The sequence below is a fragment of the Hyperolius riggenbachi genome, chromosome 10, assembly GCF_040937935.1.
Source record: "Hyperolius riggenbachi isolate aHypRig1 chromosome 10, aHypRig1.pri, whole genome shotgun sequence".
NCBI lineage: Eukaryota > Metazoa > Chordata > Amphibia > Anura > Hyperoliidae > Hyperolius > Hyperolius riggenbachi.
In genome coordinates, this window is record NC_090655.1 from 100,760,846 (window position 1) to 100,783,714 (window position 22,869).

Below are 22,869 nucleotides of genomic sequence, written 5' to 3' on the forward strand. Positions count from 1 at the left end.
CAGCTCCCTTGAGCAGCAGCTCTCTGCTTCCATATGCTCCTTTCCAATTGCAGGCTTCACTTCCATATTCAGTAACTCCTTATCCATGTTTAGCCACCCCCCTTGGCCTACAGCCACCCAAGGCCCAGGTCTCTGTTGCCTTTCCAGAAATCCAGCCCCGAGTATAGTGTTTCTAATAAAGTGCTCAGCGATGCATACTGACAGACAACACACACTGTGCTCAGTGCTGCAGACAAACAAACAGATGACAGACACTGTGCTCACTGCTGCATATCGACAGACAACATACACTGTGCTCAGAGCTACAGACAACACACACTGTGCTCAGTGCTGCATACTGACAGACAACACACACTGTGCTCAGTGCTGCAGACAAACAAACAGATGACAGACACTGTGCTCAGTGCTGCATACCGAAAGACAACATATACTGTTCTCAGCGCTACAGACAGACAGACAACACACACTGTGCTCAGTGCTGCATACCGAAAGACAACATATACTGTGCTCAGCGCTACAGACAGACAGACAACACACACTGTGCTCAGTGCTGCTTACTGAAAGACAACACGCACTGTGCTCAGTGCTGCAGACAAACAAACAGATGACAGACACTGTGCTCAGTGCTGCATACCGACAGACAACACACACTGTGCTCAGTGCTGCATACTGACAGACGACACACACTGTGCTCAGTGCTGCATACTGACAGACAACACACACTGTGCTCAGTGCTGCATACTGACAGACAACACACACTGTGCTCAGTGCTGCAGACAGACAACATACACACTGTGCTCAGTGCTGCAGACAGACAACATACACACTGTGCTCAGTGCTGCAGACAGACAACATACACACTGTGCTCAGTGCTGCATACTGACAGACAATACACACTGTGCTGCTTTGTGTTTACAGCACTAGGAATTTCACATGGCGTAGTGAGGCCATAATGCTGATTTGAAGTGCAATGCTTTCTACACAGACAAACCAAGTTTGAGAAATGTAATATCTCCTTTATTATTTCCTCCTCCTAACAAGATTGAGGTTGAAAGACAGAATTCTTCTATAAGCAGAGCAGAAAATCATATTTCCTGGAAAAAGAGCCAGCTAATGACATTATGGCAGAACGAGAGAACGAATGAACTTGCTGACCTCCAATCAGCTTTTGTATAGATGGGTTTTATTTAAAGAGAATACTGGCTATTATTGCTTTATCAAGGAAGCGAATTCCATGGCTGTACATTTTCTCCTGTTTCCATTCAGTCAAGTCTGCTACTCTTGTTTATCAGTAAAATTGCAGCCTATTACTTCTTTTCACATCTGTTTAGTCCCCTGATGCCTCTACTGGTTCTAGAAATACGTGCTACAGGGCTGCCAGAAAATTAACAAATTTTGCTTACTGCTATAGTGGGAATAAAAAAAAAAAATAAATAAATACAAAGCAGTGTTTAAATGGAACTTAAAGAGAATCTGTATTGTTAAAATCGCACAAAAGTAAACATACCAGTGCGTTAGGGGACATCTCCTATTCCCCTCTGTCACAATTTCGCCGCTCCCCGCCGCATTAAAAGTGGTTAAAAACAGTTTTAAAAAGTTTGTTTATAAACAAACAAAATGGCCACCAAAACAGGAAGTAGGTTGATGTACAGTATGTCCACACATAGAAAATACATCCATACACAAGCAGGCTGTATACACCCTTCCTTTTGAATCTCAAGAGATCATTTGTGTGTTTCTTTCCCCCCTGAGGGGGGAGTGCATAGCAGAACCACAACACTGAAGAACTTGGCAGCCTTCCAGACACAGGCTGACAAGTCTGACAAGGGAAAGATACATTGATTTATTACAGAGACTGTGATAGTACAAAGTGCTGCAGTAAGCCAGAACACATTAGAATAACTTTTGGAACTTGTAGGATGATAAAAAACAGGATGCAATTTTTGTTACGGAGTCTCTTTAAGGCTGATGGCCAAGTACAGAACTGAAAAACATAATACAAACGTTTCTACTTTCCAAAAACCTTTGCAGATCTGCCCGCGTTTTGTAATTCAGGCACCTCTGCTACACTGCACATCCAGAAAGGCCCCACCTTTGTTTTAGCTCTGCAACTTCCTGCTTAGTCATTAGTCAACGCTACTTCATCATCAGAATGTTCATTTTTGGTCCTGTGTGAAGGTAGGTGAAACAGAAACATACAGAAACATACATCGTACAACTCATTTGTTAAAGAACCACTATCATGAAAAAATGTTAAAATGTAAACACATACAATAAAGGAGTAGGTTTCTTCCAGAGTAAAATGAGCCATAAATCACCTTTTTCCTATGTTGCTGTCACTTACAGTAGGTAGTAGAAATCTGACAGAACCGACTGGTTTTGGACTAGACCATCTTTTCATGGGGGATTCTCAGCATGGTCAGCCTCACTGAAAACTTTTTTGGCAGTTGGATGGAATAACTGCTGTTCACTAAGTGTTTTTGAAAATAAAGAAAACCCTGCAAACTAACAATGAGGAGATGGGCTAATCCAAAACCTGTCATTTATGTCAGATTTCTACTACGGTACCTGCTTTAAGTGGCAGCAATAGAGGAGAAAAGTAATTTATGGCTCATTTCACTTTGGAAGAAATGTACTTCTTATTTGTATGTGTTTCCAGGTATTTTCCACTTTTCACAAATGTAGTCCTTTATGCAGAAAACAAACACACTTGTATGTTTTGCATTATGGAATACAGCCAGAGTGTACAAAGACACAGGTGACATGCGATTTAACAGCGGTACCATCAATGTGCTATGTTGCGGCACATATTCAATTCTGTAACCAACACAGTACAATATGGCTCAATACTCTATCTGCACACTAGAAGCATGCTTCTCCCATAGGAATCTAGTACTCACTGTTGAGGCTTGTATATATATCAATCTTAACTGAATTATCTTTGAGAGCACAAGTTAAATGATGTTTGGAAAATGCTCTTACATAAATGACACATAATACATGCAGGCCAAAGCTAACGACATATATGCAAGAATAACGGGATTTGTAGCCATACGGACTGGTTCAGACAGACAGCTGCCGGCATCTGTCCCCGTTGTTTTCCGCCAGGATCCAACGCATCCTTCATTGAGATGAATGGAAGCATTCATCTCAACGAGTTTACCGTAGATTGCTGTTGAGTGTGCAAATGCCGCGGTAGATCGAATTTCTCAAGACGTTGCATGTAGCTTCTATTGCTGGCTGCATTGGCAGTTCCCTCTCTCTCTCTCTAGGGCAGGTCTGTCCAACTGCCGGCCCCGGGCCAACTCACTTGCTTGGACTATTTTTTGTGTCAGGCCCCCTCCTCTGGCACGCCCACCTTTTGTTTGCACTTGGCTCCACTAACTCCCCAAAGCCAGGACATTGATGTTCTGCTGCCTCCAACTAAAAAAAAAAAAAAGTGCTAGACACACCCCCCGCCTATGGAGTTGGACAGCGTTGCTCTAGGTGATCAAAACGTTATTAGATAATGGAAAGACGGGAACCAATGCAAATACGCTGTTCTGCTCTGTAGCAGAAAACAATCTAGCATTGGCAAAAACGACCAACCAGCCATGTGAAACAGCCCTAAATCAAGTCACCAGCTGGCAGATGTGCTTCAAGCAGATGCTTCGAGGGTTATGGTTGGGGAGTGCAGCACCTAGGGCCTGAGCACACTAACATGATGATACCTGCACAGCTCTCCTTTGCAACTACACTGAACTTTGCAACTTTGCAATTTTTACATATGGCTGCTCCAGACTATTTAGGAATTTCAACTAAATCATCTTGCTACATCCACCCACAGGCATCCCGCAACTGATATGAATTCATAATTTGCTTGTCATCCTAATGCAAGTCTATAATGATGCCCAACAACTTTTAGGGAGAGTTGGGGGGTTAATAGCAGGGCTGTGGAGTCGGTACAAAAATCTTCCGACTCCAACTCCGACTCCTCAGTTTATAAAACCACGACTCCAACTCCGACTCCGGGTACCCAAAATGGCCCCGACTACGATTCCTCGACTCCAACTCCTTAGTCTAATACTTAACTGGGCTTTGGATTATGTACAAAATCATCAACTCCTACTCCTCAGTTTATGAAATCAACGACTCCGAACTCCAACTCTGACTTCGGGTGGCCAAAATTGCTCCGACTCCAACTCCGACTCCACAGCCCTGGTTAATAGGGCTGTGGAGTCGGTACAAAAATCATCCAACTCCGACTCCTCAGTTTATTAAACCACTGATTCCAATTCCATCTCTGATTCCAGGTACCCAAAATGGTTTTGACTCTGACTCCGACTCCAACTCCTTAGTCTAATAGTTACCAGGGATGTAGTTTTGGTACAAACATTACCCGACTATGACTCCTCAGTTTATGAAACCACTGACTCCAACTCTGACTCTAGGTACTCAAAATTGCTCCGATTCCACAGCCCTGGGGTTAACATCAGTCTAAAAAGTTAAATAGAAATTACTTGTAAGATTTATTTTCCACAAATGCTAAACAGACTTTTTTTCCAGTATAGCAAATGTTGAGAAAAAGCCAATGTTAACATAGCCTATTATGTGCTACAAGAAAAAGACCTGGTGGCTGTTCTCTGCGGGTAACCAGAAATTGCGAAATAGCCCAGTTACCCAGTATTGCCAATTTAAAAAAATCTTATTATAGTGCTGAGGTCATGTGAGTAAGTACCTACCCTCAGGAAAGCACTGAATATATAGTTCACCTCTATTGGGGCCTCTCCTCTCAATCTCACATGTTCAGAGTAGTTCGCCTTTGAGGAAGAATAAAAGATCACTGATACCAGGTGTGGCTACATCTGACAGTACAGAATGCTTGTGACTGCATTCCCCAAATGCCATGGCTATGCTCGCCAAAGTACAACACACCCATTATGAACTGCTGAGTGAAGCCAAGAAAGAAGTCACCGTTCACATCAAGAAGCCTTAAACAACCTCTGAGGCGTGGCAAGCTCCGTCCATGGAAAGAGAGGCTCACCCTGCCAGAATGATGGATATAAAACCTAAAGCAGTAAAATAGGTGAGGATGTGCTCCTAATTGGAAACCATGGTGACCACTTAGCTTTCAGTATGTTAAAGTGAAATCAGCCAACTTGCTGGCACACGGTAATGCCATTCACCCTGTGCTTCAATAAATAAGCCCTACTGAAAAAGTACAAGCTCTGTGGGGTTTTATGGTGCCCGTACACGGTACAATTAAAAAAATCAATTTTCCCGTTTAACTCGACCAAAACAATTGAATAGAGAGAAAATTGGAAAGAATCTTGTTTTTTTCAATCTAGAAAAAAAAAAACAACGATTATTCCATTTTTTCCATAAAAATCTGATCAAACATTGTAAAAATCTGGGTGATTGTAAAATTGTATAGTGTGTGGTGGGCTGTTTAAGAAAATACTATTAGTTGAACCAACTTTTTTTTCATATTCCATATTTTTCTGTGATTTTCAGAAAAATCTAACGTTCGTATATAGTACCTCAAAAATTATTTTTAAAAACTAATGTTCAAATGGAATAATTGATCGAATTTCTCTGATCAAATTTTTTTTTTAAATTGTACCGTGTATGGGCACCATAGTAAGATCGTGTGTCAAAACCGTGTATGGGCACCATATAGAGAACCTCTGTCAAAAAAATGATGACTGATAAGGCCAAAGCATGTACAGATATGATGTGAGATAGCAAGACTTATCAGGTTGAGGGAGGCAAGTTTTAAATCTGGCTCATTTGCATTCTCGCTTTATTTAAACATGCTCTAGAAATATATCTTATTGATCTTAGCCTCTTTCTAAAATCTACCAGCTTGGCAAACATGTATTTAAGTCTAAAGCCAGCACTGCTACTAGACTACATCAGCTCAGCCTTGTAGTGTAAATCCTTCTTCTGTAAGTAAACATCCTGTTCAAATTGCTGCTATCTATTCTGAGGCTCATAGCATCCATTCTCCTCCTTCCTTGTAAGAAAATGCACCAATAAAAATGTTCCTCCGCTAGTGAGAGATGGGAGAAAAGTTTCTGCAGCAGCTGTGAGCAGCAGCTGTCTGAATGGCATGAAATGGGCAGCAGTCATATGCACGGCACAGCTGTGATTGAGTAGAATCTGCTAGCCTTTGTGCTGCATACATCATTGTTGTCTGTGCGGACAAACGATCAATTGATTTCTGTGCTGCACTATTTCCCTCATGACTCTGTCTGAGAACTCTCCAAATGCAGGAACTCAATGAAACGCATTAATAAGGTCCTCACAACTTAACCAAGCAACTCCATTTAAAGAGATAAACAGTTATTCTTTTTTCTTTTATCTAGTAGGTTTGGAAATAAAATCGTTTTTTAGGAAATCTTTGAATCTGGAAGATTTTAGGCATCAAAAATTAAAAATGAATGCGTGTTTAAAATTTGTCAAGCCAAGCTTTGTAACTATCTGAAAGGTCTTAATTTGCGGCAGTGCAGCAAAGATATACTGGCTCCACAGAGCGAAATAGGGCCTAGCTATCAGTCACCAAGTCTGGTGATGCTACTTTTGTTATGACTGTCTACTGGGTGGTTGCAAATATGTGCGCTGGCAGCAAAACAGAAGTTTGGGTGCTCCAGAGGCACCGCAGCGTTCTCCACAGAATGGTTTTCAGCCGAGTCCCAGGAAAATGTAGCCAGGTGGAGCAGGACAGCAAAGCAGGTCATCTGGGCACGGAGTTGCGTAGCGCTAGTTGAAGGCGCAAGTATAGCTGCAATGCTATAGTCTGTGCCCCACATAAGGGTAATTCAGAGTTCCGGCAATCACCAAACCACAAATTACTTCTCCCTCCAAGTTGCTATGACTCGGAGGGGGAATAGTATGTAACGCCACCTGGTGATTCAGCGGCAGCAAGGTGAGCCGTCATTCGTCTCGCCCTGCACCCAACTGACCGTGTTGTGTACTAAAACGTACGCACGGGACAGTGAAACGTAGGGCTGGCACTTCCTTTAAGTGGTCTGAAACTCCGACATAACATTCAATAAAAATGTGTTTTCCTACTTTTATTACTCATACAGTTATCATATTTGCTTTTGTGCACAAGTAATATTGTCTGTTTACAAATTACACGTTTTCTAAGTGTACTTTATCGTGCCCTAATAGCTCTCATTGCATTTTATTCAAACTGCTTTTTATTATATATTAACATCTTTTAATGAGCTATTCTGAGCTGTGTGTGTGTCTGAAGCACAGAGAGTTCCTTTTAACTTGTTAGACTGTGTTTACACACAATGTAACAACATTGGAATGTAAACAAAGATACTGTTATCACTAGTTTGGATGTGGATTTGCAGCTAAATAGCAGGACAAAATACTTTGTTTAAACATTTTAGTGATGTTTTGCTTTAAAAAAAAATCTGGGATAGTAGCTTTCAAGCTGTGAGGAATCTTTTAGAGCAAAGTAGAAATGCTGGCTTTCAGACCACTTTAACCACTTTACCCCCCGCGGTACGGATTTCTCCGTCCCTTTTTGTACCCTTAAAAAACCAAGGAACAGATAAATGCGTACCTCCCGCGCTACCGCCGCTGTCCGCGTTCCCGCCGCTCATGCACATCGGCACCCGATCGCCCGGAGATCAATGAACGGGAAAATGCATTCCCGTTCGTTGATTAAGCCCCCGCAATGATCTGCTGCTTCTATGAGAAACAGCGCAATCATTGTGATTTTCCCAGCCTCATACTGCTTCCTGTAAGCGTCCTTCCGGACGCTTACAGGTCGCATGAATACAAACTCACTGTGGTCATCTTGTGGCCAAATAGTAAAACTACACCCTAAAGCATTTTACATATACAAATACATTAGTTTTACACAATAAATTAACTCATTACCTCCCACATTCCCCAATTTTTCTTTTTTGTAATAATAAAAAAAAAAATACAATAAAAAAACAAAACATAAATAAATAGTTACCTTAGGGACTGAACTTTTTAAATATTTATGTCAAGAGGGTACAACACTGTTACTTTATAAACTACGGGCTTGTAATTAGGGATGGATGCAAAACTGAAAAAATGCACCTTAATTTCCAAATAAAATATTGGTGCCAAATATTGTGATAGCAGTGTTCTCCCCAGAATTTTTTTCCAGCCGGGTGGCATGAAATAGTAGCCGGGTGGGGCGAGATGAAAATGCAGGGCAACTCTGCTTACAGCATAGGAGGAGGTGAAGAGGTGAGCCGATGACAGCCGGGTGGTCACCAAATCTAGCCGGGTGGAGCACCCGGCAAAAAGAGCCTGGGGAGAACACTGTGATAGGGACATAATTTAAACGGTTTTATAACCGGGACAAATGGGCAAATACATTTCATGGGTTTTAATTACAGTAGCATGCATTATTTAAAAACTATAATGACCGAAAACTGAAAAATAATAATTTTTTCCACATTCTTTCTTATTTTCCCAATAAAACACATTTAGAATAAAATAATTCTTGGCATAATGTCCCACCTAAAGAAAGCCTAATTGATGGCGAAAAAAACAAGATATAGTTAATTTCATTGGGATAAGTAATAATAAAGTTATAAACTAATGAATTGAAGGAGCGCTGAAAGGTGAAAATTGCTCTGGTGTTCAAGGGGTAAAACCCCTCAGTGGTGAAGTGGTTAAGGGCAACCTGGGCAAATGCCAAGGGCTCCAGAGCCACCTCCAGAGGCACACAGGAATCACACACTACACACACACACACACACACACACACACACACACACACACACACACACCAGGAGGGCAGTGAATATTAATGAGGATGAGAGGCACAGGCTAGCAGCTCTCTCAAAGTGTGTCAGCAGCAGAGTGTAAGGAAGATCATCTACTGTAACAGTGTACAGCGCTGCTGCCCCCTAGAGGAAGATGCCTGGATTACATGACTCAGGTTTGCAGGATTGTCGGCCATTCAGATAGGAGGGGAGTGAGGAGGAGAGTGAGAGTCAGCCAGGTGCTCAGCATAATTAGCCGGGCGGAGCGCCTGGCTGATAGGACTTGTGGAGAACACTGGGCACACATATTAATGGGCAAACTTAAAGGGAAGGTTCAAGCAAAATAAAAAAATGTGTTTCACTTACCTGGGGCTTCTGCCAGCCCCATGCAGCCATCCTGTGCCCCCGTAGTCTCTCACTGCTGCTCCAGTCCCCCGCTGGCAGCTTTCTGACCTCGGAGGTCGGCGGGACGCATTGCGTACATTTTTACGCATTCCCGCTAGTGCAGGAACATTAACACATACATTTTTACGCATTACTGGTTTAATGCGTAATTTTTTACGCGTTAAACCAGTAATGCGTAAAAATGTATGTGTTAATGTTCCTGCATTAGCGGGAATGCGTAAAAATGTACGCAATGCGTCCCGCCGACCTCCGAGGTCAGAAAGCTGCCAGCGGGGGACTGGAGCAGCAGTGAGAGACTACGAGGGCACAGGATGGCTGCATGGGGCTGGCAGAAGCCCCAGGTAAGTGAAACTCATTTTTTTATTTTGCTTGGACATTCCCTTTAACTGATTATTTTAGTGTGTACAATGGCGAAGGTGTTACGGTTATTGGCGGGTTTGCGGGTGGGGGCAGTTAGGGATCGGGGTCTGTGTGGGGTTTAGGTTAGGGATCGCTGGGGTGGTAGAATAAGAAAAAATGTTTGAAACAAAAAAATGTACCAATATTTTACCAATCAAAATGACCACTGCACAATATCATTAATTTTACTGATATTCTACTAGTGGCCATTTACACGGTGCCCATTTTGCATATTTGCATGCACTGTAACAGTAAAGAACGAACCCACTCCTCAGCTCATACATACTTATTATCATAAAGCACAAACATTGTTATTTATGTTATGTTTATGTTTAATTAGGGATGGTCAATGAGATGTAAATCATGCCAAGGTGATGTGGGATTATGCAAAGTTTGTAAACCTATGTATACAGCTTGAAAATGCACCAATCTAATCCCACTGAGGTGGCATTTCATTGGTCCATTTTCAATATCAAAGGAAAATAAATCTTTCACTAGATCCTGATCCTCTCCCAGCAATCTCCAGCTGCCTAGGAGCACATTAACCATGAATTTTCTGCACTGTGCCCTTTTGAATTTTTAGATGCGTTTTTCATATATTTTGGTGCATTTGGGCTTTTTAATTTTTTCCCCCTTTTTCAATGGAGCAAAATACAGTATCATATTTAATAATAAAACACAAACTATGCATGGACAAATGCAGTCCTCTGCATCTCCACTGAAATACATTATGTGCATTTTAAAAGCATTTTTGAGAAATATTTTGAAAAATTCACACTGCACAACGCACATACAGTATATGTGTTTTTTTCATGCGGCCCACAGACTTTCATTTTGGTCAAACATGCTAGCATTTCCCACAACACTAGCGATTCTGTTTAGTGTACTCCTAGCTTCTAGGTCAGTATGAAGCCAAAATAAGCTGTCAATCAGCAGAGATGTGTGGTTTCATCTGACAATTACATTTAACCCCTGCATACCCATGGGACTAAAGGAGGGAGTGTTTCCGGTTGACAGAGTGTGGCCAGGCCAAGGTCACATGCTGGGGATCGATTACCGGGTGGAACAAGTAGTTTTCTTTCTTTTTTTTTTATTAACAATATTTTCAAAAAACCTTTTACAGGTCCTTCTCAAAAATTAGCATATTGTGATAAAGTTCATTATTTTCTGTATTGTACTGATAAACATTAGACTTCCATATATTTTAGATTCATTACACACAACTGAAGTAGTTCAAGCCTTTTATTGTTTTAATATTGATGATTTTGGCATACAGCTCATGAAAACCCAAAATTCCTATAAACAAATTTGCATATCATGAAAAGGTTCTCTAAACGAGCTATTAACCTAATCATCTGAATCAACTAATTAACTCTAAACACCTGCAAAAGATTCCTGAGGCTTTTAAAAACTCCCAGCCTGGTTCATTACTCAAAACCGCAATCATGGGTAAGACTGCCGACCTGACTGCTGTCCAGAAGGCCATCATTGACACCCTCAAGCAAGAGGGTAAGACACAGAAAGACATTTCTAAACGAATAGGCTGTTCCTAGAGTGCTGTGTCAAGGCACCTCAGTGGGAAGTCTGTGGGAAGGAAAAAGTGTGGCAGAAACCGCTGCACAATGAGAAGAGGTGACCGGGACCCTGAGGAAGATTGTGGAGAAGGACCGATTCCAGACCTTTAGGGACCTGCGGAAGCAGTAGACTGAGTCTGGAGTAGACACATCCAGAGCCACTGTGTACAGGCGTGTGCAGGAAATGGGCTACAGGTGCCGCATTCCCCAGGTCAAGCCACTTTTGAACCAGAAACAGCGGCAGAAGCGCCTGACCTGGGCTACAGAGAAGCTGTCCTGGACTGTTGCTCAGTGGTCCAAAGTACTTTTTTGGATGAAAACAACTTTTGCATGTCATTCGGAAATCAAGGTGCCAGAGTCTGGAGGAAGACTGGGGAGAGGGAAATGCCAAAATGCCTGAAGTGCAGTGTCAAGTACCCACAGTCAGTGATGGTCTGGGGTGCAATGTCAGCTGCTGGTGTTGGTCCACTGTGTTTTATCAAGGGCAGGGTCAATGCAGCTAGCTATCAGGAGATTTTGGAACACTTCATGCTTCCATCTGCTGAAAAGTTTTATGGAGATGAAGATTTCATTTTTCAGCACGACCTGGCACCTGCTCACAGTGCCAAAACCACTGGTAAATGGTTTACTGACCATGGTATTACTGTGCTTAATTGGCCTGCCAACTCTCCTGACCTGAACCCCATAGAGAATCTGTGGGATATTGTGAAGAGAAAGTTGAGAGACGCAAGACCCAGCACTCTGGATGAGCTTAAGGCCGCTATCGAAGCATCCTGGACCTCCCTAACACCTGAGCAGTGCCACATGCTGATTGCCTCCATGCCACGCCGCATTGAAGCAGTCATTTCTGCAAAAGGATTCCCGACCAAGTATTGAGTGCATAACTGGACATAATTATTTGAAGGTTGACTTTTTTTGTTTTAAAAACACTTTTCTTTTATTGGTCGGATGAAATACGCTAATTTTTTGAGATAGGAATTTGGGGTTTTCATGAGCTGTATGCCAAAATCATCAATATTACCGTATATACTCGCGCAAGCAAGCCGAATTTTGGACCCACAAAAAGTGGGTCAAAAGTTGGGGGGGGGTCGGCTTGCTTGCGAGTGATGTGCCTGAGGGTCGTCCGGCCCGCTCCCCCCGCCCTCTCCCACCCGCTCCCCCCGCGGCCACTGCTATTACCTTAGCTCCGCGGCTTCCTATTCCCCTGTCCTGCTCTTAATTAACAGCAGCTCGCCCCACGGTGGCTGCTGCGTGATGACGGAGGAAGTGCAGAGAGAGGTTCCCATAGTAACCAGGAAGCCGCTCTCTGCGACTTCCTCCGTCATCACGCAGCAGCCGCCATGGGGCGGGGGGAGCGCTAAACTAGTTATCCTGGGCACGATACTAGCTATACTGGGCACTTCACAATACTAGCTATCCTGGGCACGATACTAGCTATCCTGGGCACGATACTAGCTATCCTGGGCACGATACTAGCTATCCTGGGCACGATACTAGCTATCCTGGGCACGATACTAGCTATCCTGGGCACGATACTAGCTATCCTGGGCACGATACTAGCTATCCTGGGCACGATACTAGCTATACTGGGCACGATACTAGCTATACTGGGCACTTTACTAGCTATACTGGGCACTTTACTAGCTATCCTGGTCACTATACTAGCTATTCTGGTCACTATACTAGCTATCCTGGGCACTATACTAGCTATCCTGGGCACTTTACAAGCTATCCTGGGCACTTTACAAGCTATCCTGGGCACTTTACAAGCTATCCTGGGCACTTTACAAGCTATACTGGGCACTTTACAAGCTATACTGGGCACTTTACAAGCTATCCCGGGCACTATACTAGCTATCCCGGGCACTATACTAGCTATCCTGGGCACGATACTAGCTATACTAGGCACTACCTTCCCATACTGGGCACTATACTAGCTATACTGGGACACACTGGGGGGGGGGGGGAATCATGCGGCCAGCATTTCCTACCCCCGGCTTATATGAGGGTCAATCATTTTTCCTGGTTTTTCAGGCAAAAGTTGGGGGGTCGACTTATATGCGGGTCGGCTTGCTTGCGAGTATATACGGGTAAAACAATAAAAGGCTTGAACTACTTCAGTTGTGTGTAATGAATTTAAAATATATGAAAGTCTAATGTTTATCAGTACATTACAGAAAATAATGAACTTTATCACAATATGCTAATTTTTTTAGAAGGACCTGTATATTTAAAAGAAATTTCTATGCAATTTAAAAAAGAAGGTAATAAAAAACAGAAATTAAACTTAAAGAGGGTTGTAACATTCCCCGCAAAAAATGTCTAAAAATAGCTAGTGGCCCAAATATATATGTAACCCCCCTCTTATTTTAAAATCGGTCCTCATGTTTTTTTTATTTTTTTTAACCTGGTCTGAAGAGTTTACACAGTGATGTAAGCCTGTTTTCTAGGTGATTTTTGCTGTGGGAGGTACGTTAATCTGTAAAATAGGTGCTAGATTAACACTGAGTTGGGTTAAAAAAAAAAAAAAAAGTAAAGGGCAGAAGTGATGTCATGTTTGGTATCACAGAAAAACAGTTAAAATGGAAACCAGCAGAAATATCCTTTACTTTTTTTTCATAACACATTTCTCAAATTTTATAGTAAACACTAAAAACAACAGGATATGCAAGCTAGATAAATAACATCTTATTGTATGATTTATTTACATTTTGGAATTTCATCCCAGTTTAAAGCAGCACAGGCAGACTGGTGATAATTTTTAAACAAATGGACCCCCAGCTCTGAACATAGAGCATACATAATAGCAGCGTATAACCTGTGAATTCTAGGTCTCATGTCAGCAAAGGCCTCTCCACACAAACACTTTCAGTGCAATCACTTTCTCAGCAGTACAGTATGGCTCAGTGTAACCAATCTGTAATATATACCCAGAAGTCTCCTCTCTCATCTGGACTCGTGCCAAGATCAGCAGAGTTCCAGCAACACAACGCCACGATCCCTCCCCAGAGATGGCTGCATGAATGCATCTGACTCGCGCACCAATCCAGGATGAAAGACAGTTTGTAAATACAAAATAGTTGATGTTTTGTAGGCAAGGTTCAGCTTATCACTCACATGCAATGCAAATGAATGCCAGGGACAGACTCCTCTTTGGTTAAATGAACAAGTACAGCGTTCTCCATTTTCTAATGTGGAATAACGACTGACACATTTCTCTTACCATTAGGGCCTGAGCCCACTGCTGAGTTTTAAAAAAACACATGCGTTTTTTTTTAAGCTTTTTGAAATGCGTTTTTAAAGCGTTTGAATGCATTTTAAAACTGCTTCTAAACGCATTTTAAAACGCTTAAAAAACGCATGCGTTTATATGCGTTTTTTTTTAAAAAGCTGCAGTGGGCTCAGGCCCTTACGTGTGCCACTTACGTAGCACATAACACAAACCTCTTGCATATGACTCTAATGCGATAACTCTTTTAGGTGGATTCAATACACAGCGCAAGTAGAAAAGTAAATATCACACTAATCTACAATAGTAATGCCTTGTACATAACGGATTCTGGCTGGTAACTGCAGCATAACATATGCATTGTACTGCATCTTACCACACTGTGCTACCTTTATGGCATTAACACTGCAGCAGGTGCAGTGCGGTATAATGCAGGGCTGTGGAGTCAGAGTTGAGGAGTCGGAGCAATTTTGGGTACCCGGAGTCGAAGTCGGTGATTTCATGAACTGAGGAGTCGGAGTCGGATGATTTTGAACAAAATCCACAGCCCTGGTAAGTATTAGGCCCCATACACACATCAGACCATAGTCTTTTGAAAATGAAAGATCACAGACCAATTTCCCCCCCTTCCATGTAGTATAAGAGCCATACTCTACACAGTCTTTTCTATGGAGCTGAACTCCCCATTAGAAGAAAATCTTTGCAAGATGCTGCACACACAGATGCTGTACAGACACAAAAGATCAGTATCTGCAAAAGATCTGTTCCTGCCAAAGATCCGTTCCTGCAAATTGCATTCATAGTCTATGAGATCTGCAGATCATCATACACACCTTGTTTAACTGACATTCATCTGCAGATCAGACAAGCATCTGCAGATCTGAAAATCCATCCTGGTGGATCTGATCTGCAGATGAATGTCTGTTAAGCCCCATCTACACCATGGGACATTGTAGCGATCCGGCGGCTCGATTAGCCGCCGGATCGCCTCTTCCGCGTGCCCGCCGCGTCCCCGCTCGCCGCGCGTGCGCCGCATTCGATTCCCCGCTCGTGCCCGCTCGTCCCCGCCGGCGCCGTTTATCTCCCGCACGATTCCCTGCCATTGTCCCCTCGCGGGGATCGAGCAGGGAATCGGCGGTGCGGAGATCCGTCCTGTCGGATCTTATCAATCGAGCCGCATCAGCGGCTCGATTGATAAGGAGCATCGCGGCCGCATCTACGCGTGTAGATGCGGCTTTAAACAAGGTGTGTATGATGATCTACAGATCTCATAGACTATGAATGCAATTTGCAGGAACGGATCTTTGGCAGGAACAGATCTTTTGCAGATACTGATCTTTTGTGTCTGTACAGCATCTGTGTGTGCAGCATCTTGCAAAGATTTTTTTCTGATGGGGAGTTCAGCTCCATAGAAAAGACTGTGAAGGTATGGCTCTCATGCTACATGGAAGGGGGTAAAACTGGTCTGTGATCTTTCATTTTCAAAAGACTATGGTCTGATGTGTGTATGAGCCTTTAGACTAAGGAGTCGGAGACGAGGAGTCGGAGTCTGAGCCATTTTGGGTACCCGGAGTCGGAGGTTTCATAAACTGAGGAGTCGGATGATTTTGAACAAAATCCACAGCCCTGGTAAGTATTAGACTAAGGAGTCGGAGTCGAGGAGTCGGAGTCTGAGCCATTTTGGGTACCCGGAGTCGGAGTTGGAGTCGGAGGTTTCATAAACTGAGGAGTCGGAAGATTTTTGTACCGACTCCACAGATCTGGTATAATGGCGTGCATGCAGTGCATTACTACAAATGCATGCGATAACGACAGTGAAGCATGCTTCACTGTATACGACAATGCGTGAATAACATGCGGTGCCACTTTCTTGTTGTATGCATTTACAGGGAATGCCTCTGTGAACATAGCCTTAGGGCTGGGACCCACTAGGGCATTTTTGGCAGCATTTTGGGACCACCACCAATCACCGGCAATTCTCAAAAACAATGAAAGTGAGTGGTGGGGAACCTACTAGTGTAATTGAGATTAGGGTTAATTGCTATCGCAGGACATGCAGCAGTTTGCACTCAATGCTGTGTATAGTAGAACTGTAAAATTGCTTTGAAAAGCCATTTTGCAGCAATTTGGGGGGCGAGAAATTACAAATTTAAATAAAGTTATTTATACTTACCGGGCCCGGATGTCCGGTTACCATCCACAGCCCCGCCCCATAGCAGAAGAGTTCATAGGCGCTTCTTTGATTGGTCCCATAGAAGCACCTATGACCTCTTCCTTTAGGGGGAGGGGCTCCGGACAGAAGCTGGGTATCTGGAAACCAGGTAAGTATAATAAAGTTTATTTAACAAAAAAAAAAAAAAACAGCAAATTGCTAATCAGAATCACTTCTAAGTGCCGGGAAATGTGAGTGCAATCGCCCTGGAAATCGCTACACACAGTGCTGCCACGATTTTAATGCACTGCAGCAATTCCTAGTGGGTCCAAGCCCTTATACGAAATCCATCTGTGCCGATCACCAGCTCATGGCTTGGAAAATGACTTATTCACACAGTACAGATACCGCAACACTCTCACATAAAATTAAACATCTCAGCAAAAAAAGGACATTTTATAATGAATGCAGAATTCCAGCAAACAGCTGAAAAACATGCAGGCGAAATAAAGTCCATGCAAAATGATTTACCAAACCAAACGTACAAAATTCTGTGAAATTTGGTGATTTAGATGGCTCTGAACAGCCCAGACTGCCAACTGACCTCTCCAATATACTCCAACTAATAGAGACAGGTCAGGGCTAGATGTTATCACCTCTCCTGCAGGAGAAGTTCCTGGAGGAACACATGATCAATTTGTACATTACTCATTGGCTGGACAGGATAGTCAGCCAGGGATGTACCATTTGTGACAGCAAATCTTATTATTAAATCAATCATGTGATTCTTAACGAATTCGCACTGCAGGAGTAAGGGCAGGTGCACACCAGAGCGGATCTGGAGCGGTTTTTAAAACGCTTGCAGGGGGAAAGCCGCTTGGCTAATGAAAGTGAGTGGGCTAGTGCACACTAGAGCAGTTTCGTTTTTTCCACAAACGCAAACTCGGGGGCTGCAGCATTTTTTAGATTTCTGAGGCGTTTCTGCCTTAATGTTAAAGTATAGGAAAGTGGAAAACCGCTCTGAAAAACGCTAGATCAGAGCGGTTTTCAAGGTGTTTTTGTTACAGAAGCTGTTCAGTAACAGCTTTACTGTAACAATATTTGTAATCTGCTACACAAAAACGCTCCAAAAAACACTAGGCAGGTTTAGAAAACGTCTCTAAACATGCCTAGGAATCGCTCTGAAAATCTGCTTCAAAAACCTCTAGCGTAGAGGTTTTTGGTGTGCACTGGCCCTAAGAGTGCTTTTTTTCAGGGCTGTGGAGTCGGAGTCGTGGAGTCGGAGTCGTGGAGTCGGGCAATTTTGGGTGCCTGGAGTCGGAGTCGGGAAAAAAAGCACCGACTCCGACTCCTAATGAATTTGTAACTGTAATTAAAATAGAAAATATGATAAAATGTTCTATTTCTCAGATAATAGTCATTAAAAATAATGTATATATACAGTATATATACAGTAATAGCTGTGCTTAGTCCACAAAAATAAAATAAACCAGTCAAAATTAGTTACTTGTCCTCCAGCCCCCTTCAGGCTAATCAGTCCCTCGCTGTCCTCCACCACCCGGATCTTCTGCTATGAGTCCTGGTAATTCAGCCAGTCAGCGCTGTCCGGCCGCATGCCGCTCCCACAGCTAGGAACATTCTGCACCTGCGCAATAGTGCTGCACAGGTGTAGTATGCTCCTGGCGGCGGAGTGTGTGCATGCGCACTACGCCCGACTGGCTCAAGTACCTGGACTCATAGCAGAAGATCCAGGTGGTGGAGGAGGACATAGAGGGGCTGATTATCCTGAAGGCAGCTGGAGGAAGCCCCAGGTATGTATAAAACTTTAATTTCATCTGTCTCAGGTTTACTTTGTTACACAGTAGTACTATACTCTACATATGCACTCCCCACAGAGCTGCAGGGAATCCACTGAGAATGCTGTCCACATTGAACACAGAGGTGTTGTCTGTTTACAATCTCCTCATTTCCCTGCAGAGTACCTGCACATCATTCTTACATGTACCCACACTTACATTGCCTAGGGCCTGATAGATGTTCTTTGTTCCGGTTTGTACCTTTTACAAGTACTCTTACCAAGGACTAGTTTTAGTCTAAAGGGAATAAATATAGTAGTCTACATATCCTTCTCACTTCAGCTGTCTTGTAAAATTCCTAAGCGTTGGCAGTTAAGAGACGAATTTCATGTTACATACTTTTAATCAACAAAATTGTAATATGCAAATTAGAGGAGTCGGAGTCGTGGAGTCGGAGTCGGTGGAATCCTAAACTGAGGAGTCGGAGTCGGTGGATTTTTGGACCGACTCCACAGCCCTGCTTTTTTTCACTGCAAATCTCAATGGCATACGCAATTGTGCAACTGTTTCCTAAAGTCATTTACCATATGATTCACAGCTAATTTTGTGCAATCATCATAATGTATGGGACAATTTTCAGGAGATTGGGGCCATGGCTTCAAGCCACATAGGTGAATCATATATAAATTGCAAAGTACCGCGCTTGCAATGCGATTTTTGTGCGCTGCCATAGACTACTACCAAAGTGCAATCACATAAAAAACTGCCTCTAACAATATAAATGAGATTAGGTATAATCGCTGCAGTGGAGAAGAGGCAATGCGATTACAGTGGTAATTAAGGGGCCCGTGGAGGCAGCAAAATAATGTCCCATCAGAATTTTGGATTGGAACAGTCAGTGGAAAAGGGCTCTAATCATTTTAGCGAAAAATTATCTTTTGTATTACGTAGCTGCTGTCACCTGACCCAAAATTGCATCAGTACTTACTGATGTTTTACTAACTAATATTACCACTGTAAATAGGAGAATATTGGTAAATGTTACCGATATTCTATTTTTGCATACACATTTGCAACACCTGTTGTAAAGTCAGTTAATGTTATTTTTAATACATAGCTGAATGTATTAAAATTATTGTACAGCATTATTGTACAGCACTTATACTAATAACAATATTGAAATTAGACTTGTCACATTTTCTTGGAGCTCACAGTTGGCAAAGAGAAATATAAGAAAAGGGAATTCAGCGTAATGTAAACAGCAATACTAATAACAGCAGAAAAGGTATTTTTTTCTATCAGCTTATGACAAGGTATTTTGAATGAACTGACAAAAAAAACAAACAGTCATGGAAATGTTGAACCACTTTTTTCACTACTACAGTATATCTATGTCCTCTGTGACTTCATCTAAGCCACGAGGACGTAGATATAAGTTGTGTAGCTGAAGCACAGCTGTGCACGAGTGGGCTTACTCCTGTGCAAAACCTCGGGCTCTATCTGCTGCAGCACTAATTGGTGAAAGGGAATAAATGTTCCCTGAGCCAATAAGATTGATTTTTACCATTAAAAATACTTTATTTTCACAGGTCATAGTGAAACATACACACTGTAGCATTATTTCAGAATCAAATATCCATCATAAATTTTGACAGGAATGTAATTTAAGTTTTGTGATAAGCCGTAAAAATAGCCAAACAAAATGTGTGTTTATCTACATTTTATTTTAAGGCTGCTTTCACAGTGGGACGTTACAGGCGCACGTTAGAGCAGCCTGTAATGGAGCCCAACTTACAGTAATGAAAAATCAATGTGCTGTTCACAGTGCCCACGTTGCGTTACACAGTAACGCTGCACATTCAAAGAAAGTCATCAGTTATGCACTGCTAATGCCCCCAGCCTGACCACCACGTATGTCACTGCTAATGACAACAGGCTGAACAGCACTTCTAACAGCACCCTTGTCAAACAGACCAACTGTGGCACTTTGAATATCACCAGCCTGGCCACCACTTGCAGCGCCATTATGGTTTAGGTGACTCAGTGGGAAAACTTATAGAGAAATTCTGGTACTATGACTGATTTCTGTTTCCACAATTCTCCAATCATAGCACCCTGTAAAACATTTAGGTTTCAGATAGGTAGTAATAAAAGCTACGCCCACACTATAAGGACAAATGACAACGATTCTAGTTGTAGATGGTGCTGTGACTGGAGAACTGTTCCCTATGAGGTTTCCGGCTGGGTCACCTAAACCATACTAGTTCCCATTTACGGCACTACTGTCACCAGGCTGACCAGCTCATGGCACTGTCAGTTACTGTTGCCCATTGCTAGCTATAGACACCTGTTAACCTCACATTGGCACCACTCGCCAGTGTTGGCCTGCACATCTGCCATAGCAATGCCATTCTCACATGCCATTACACAGCCTGTCTCTCTAGTCAACATCCATACTTATGCAACATACTATGTTAAGCCTATTCCACATCCAGGATTGCTGCCAAACTCCCTACCCTTTTGCTGCCCCAAAACACTGCTGGTCTCCCCAGTCATTCTCTTCTTTCATCCCGACCCTTTTCCTCACTTAGGGACATTGCCAGTTTCCCAGATCTGTCCACTAACCCAGGGGTGCTCTTAGTCTCCCCCACCCTTCCACTAACACAGGAGCACTGCCAGTCTACTAGACCCTTTGACTAACCCAGGGGCACTGCCAATCTTCCAAACCTTTCCACTAACTCAGGGGCACTGCCAGTCTTCCAAACCCTTTTACTAACCCAGGGGCACTGCCAGTCTCCCAGAACCTTTCACTCACCCAGGGGCACTGCCAGTCTTCCAGAACCTTTCACTAACCCAAGGGCACTGCCAGTCTCCCATAATCTTTCACTAACCTCGGGCACTGCCAGTCTCCCAGGACCTTTAACTAACTCAGGGGCACTGCCAGTCTCCCAAACATTTCCACTAACCCTCGGGCACTGCCAGTCTCCCAGAACCTTTCACTAACCCAAGGGCATTGACAGTCTCCCATAATCTTTCACTAACCTCGGGCACTGCCAGTCTCCCAGGACCTTTAACTAACTCAGGGGCACTGCCAGTCTCCCAAACATTTCCACTAACCCTCGGGCACTGCCAGTCTCCCAGAACCTTTCACTAACCCAAGGGCATTGACAGTCTCCCATAATCTTTCACTAACCTCGGGCACTGCCAGTCTCCCAGGACCTTTAACTAACTCAGGGGCACTGCCAGTCTCCCAAACTTTTCCACTAACCCTCGGGCACTGCCAGTCTCTCAAACCCTTCCACTAATCAAGGGGCACTGCCAGTCTCTCAACCCCTTCAACTAACCCAGGGGAACTGCCAGTCTCTCAAACCCTTCCACTAGCCCAGGAGCACTGCCAGTCTCCCACACCTTATACTAACTCAGGGGCACTGCCAGTCTCCAACAACCCTTCTCCTCACCTTGTGGTGCATTAAATCTCTCAACTTCCTCTCATCCAGGAGTACTACCAACCTCCTCAACCTTTCCATTAATCCAGGGACACCGCCAGAGTGCCAGTCTCCTCAATCCATCACTAACTCAGGGGTAATGCCAACCCCTCAGCCTTCTTCAGGGCACTGACAGTTATAACAACCTATCCTCTTTCCCAGAGGCACGACCAGACTCCCCAGGTGTTGCACTTAACCCACTGGCACTGCCAGTCTCACCAATCCTTACCTTCACCAAGGGGCACTGCCAGTCTCCCCAGGGCCAGACACTCCATGGACAGCGCCAGTCTACCCGGCTGGCTGATCTGTCACGAGCAGGGTGAGGGGGCCATGTCACAGCAAGCTGGATCTAGGTAGCCAGGTACTCACTTGTGGCAGCAGGAAGAGGTCCCGAGCTCGGCAGCACAGGAGGAGGATGCTGAGCCGAGGGATGGATGGATGGATGGAGGAGGCAGCCTCTCTCAGTCTCCGGCACCCTGGTGGGCGGGTCAGCTGGAGGAGCTCTCCCCAGGGCTCCCCGGCGTGTGGGTGGAGGGAGAGGGCGGCTGAAATCTCTTCTGCCCACAATTCACAGCGTTACTATCATGCTGGAGACTCCGTGATGAGAGCAAGACGAGCTAAGCAGCTGCTGCCAGCCTGGAAAAGTCTGGCGCCACCTAGCGGACAGCGCCCTCCTCTGCGCTCATCCTGAAACCGCTAGATTATGTGGATGGAGGATGAAAGGAGAAGATGCTGCTACCCGGCTCCTGTCTGCTTACTACATACGCTGATGGCAAGGCTGGGACACTGGTTGCAAATACAGCAATAATGCATATACTGCATACACTGACAGCAAGGGGGACAGTGACTGCAAATACAGCTATACTGCATACACTGACAGCAGGGCTGGGACACTGACTGCAAATACAGCAATAATGCATATACTGCAGACACTGACAGCAAGGGGGACACTGACTGCACATATGGCAAGTGGGAGGGACGCTGACTGTGACTGACTGTATATACTGGTAACAAGTGGAGACAGACTATGAGCATATACATTGACGGGGGTGTGGGGCACTGACTTCTGAATACTGTCATCA

At 43.7% G+C, this 22,869-nt stretch overlaps 1 protein-coding gene across 2 annotated transcripts in view; it reads right to left on the minus strand.

Moving 5' to 3' along the window:
• The window catches only part of SGMS1 (sphingomyelin synthase 1), a 419,472-nt gene extending 397,110 nt beyond the window's left edge, over positions 1-22,362 (minus strand). Inside the window, exon 1 of one of the 2 annotated variants that reach the window (XM_068258841.1) lies at positions 22,157-22,362. The gene's annotated coding sequence lies outside the window, so the exon portion shown is untranslated. Of the gene's footprint in view, positions 1-22,016; positions 22,071-22,156 lie in introns of those variants that run through there. The other variant, XM_068258842.1, reaches the window with a different exon arrangement.
• Between the last annotated feature and the right edge of the window lie 507 nt (positions 22,363-22,869).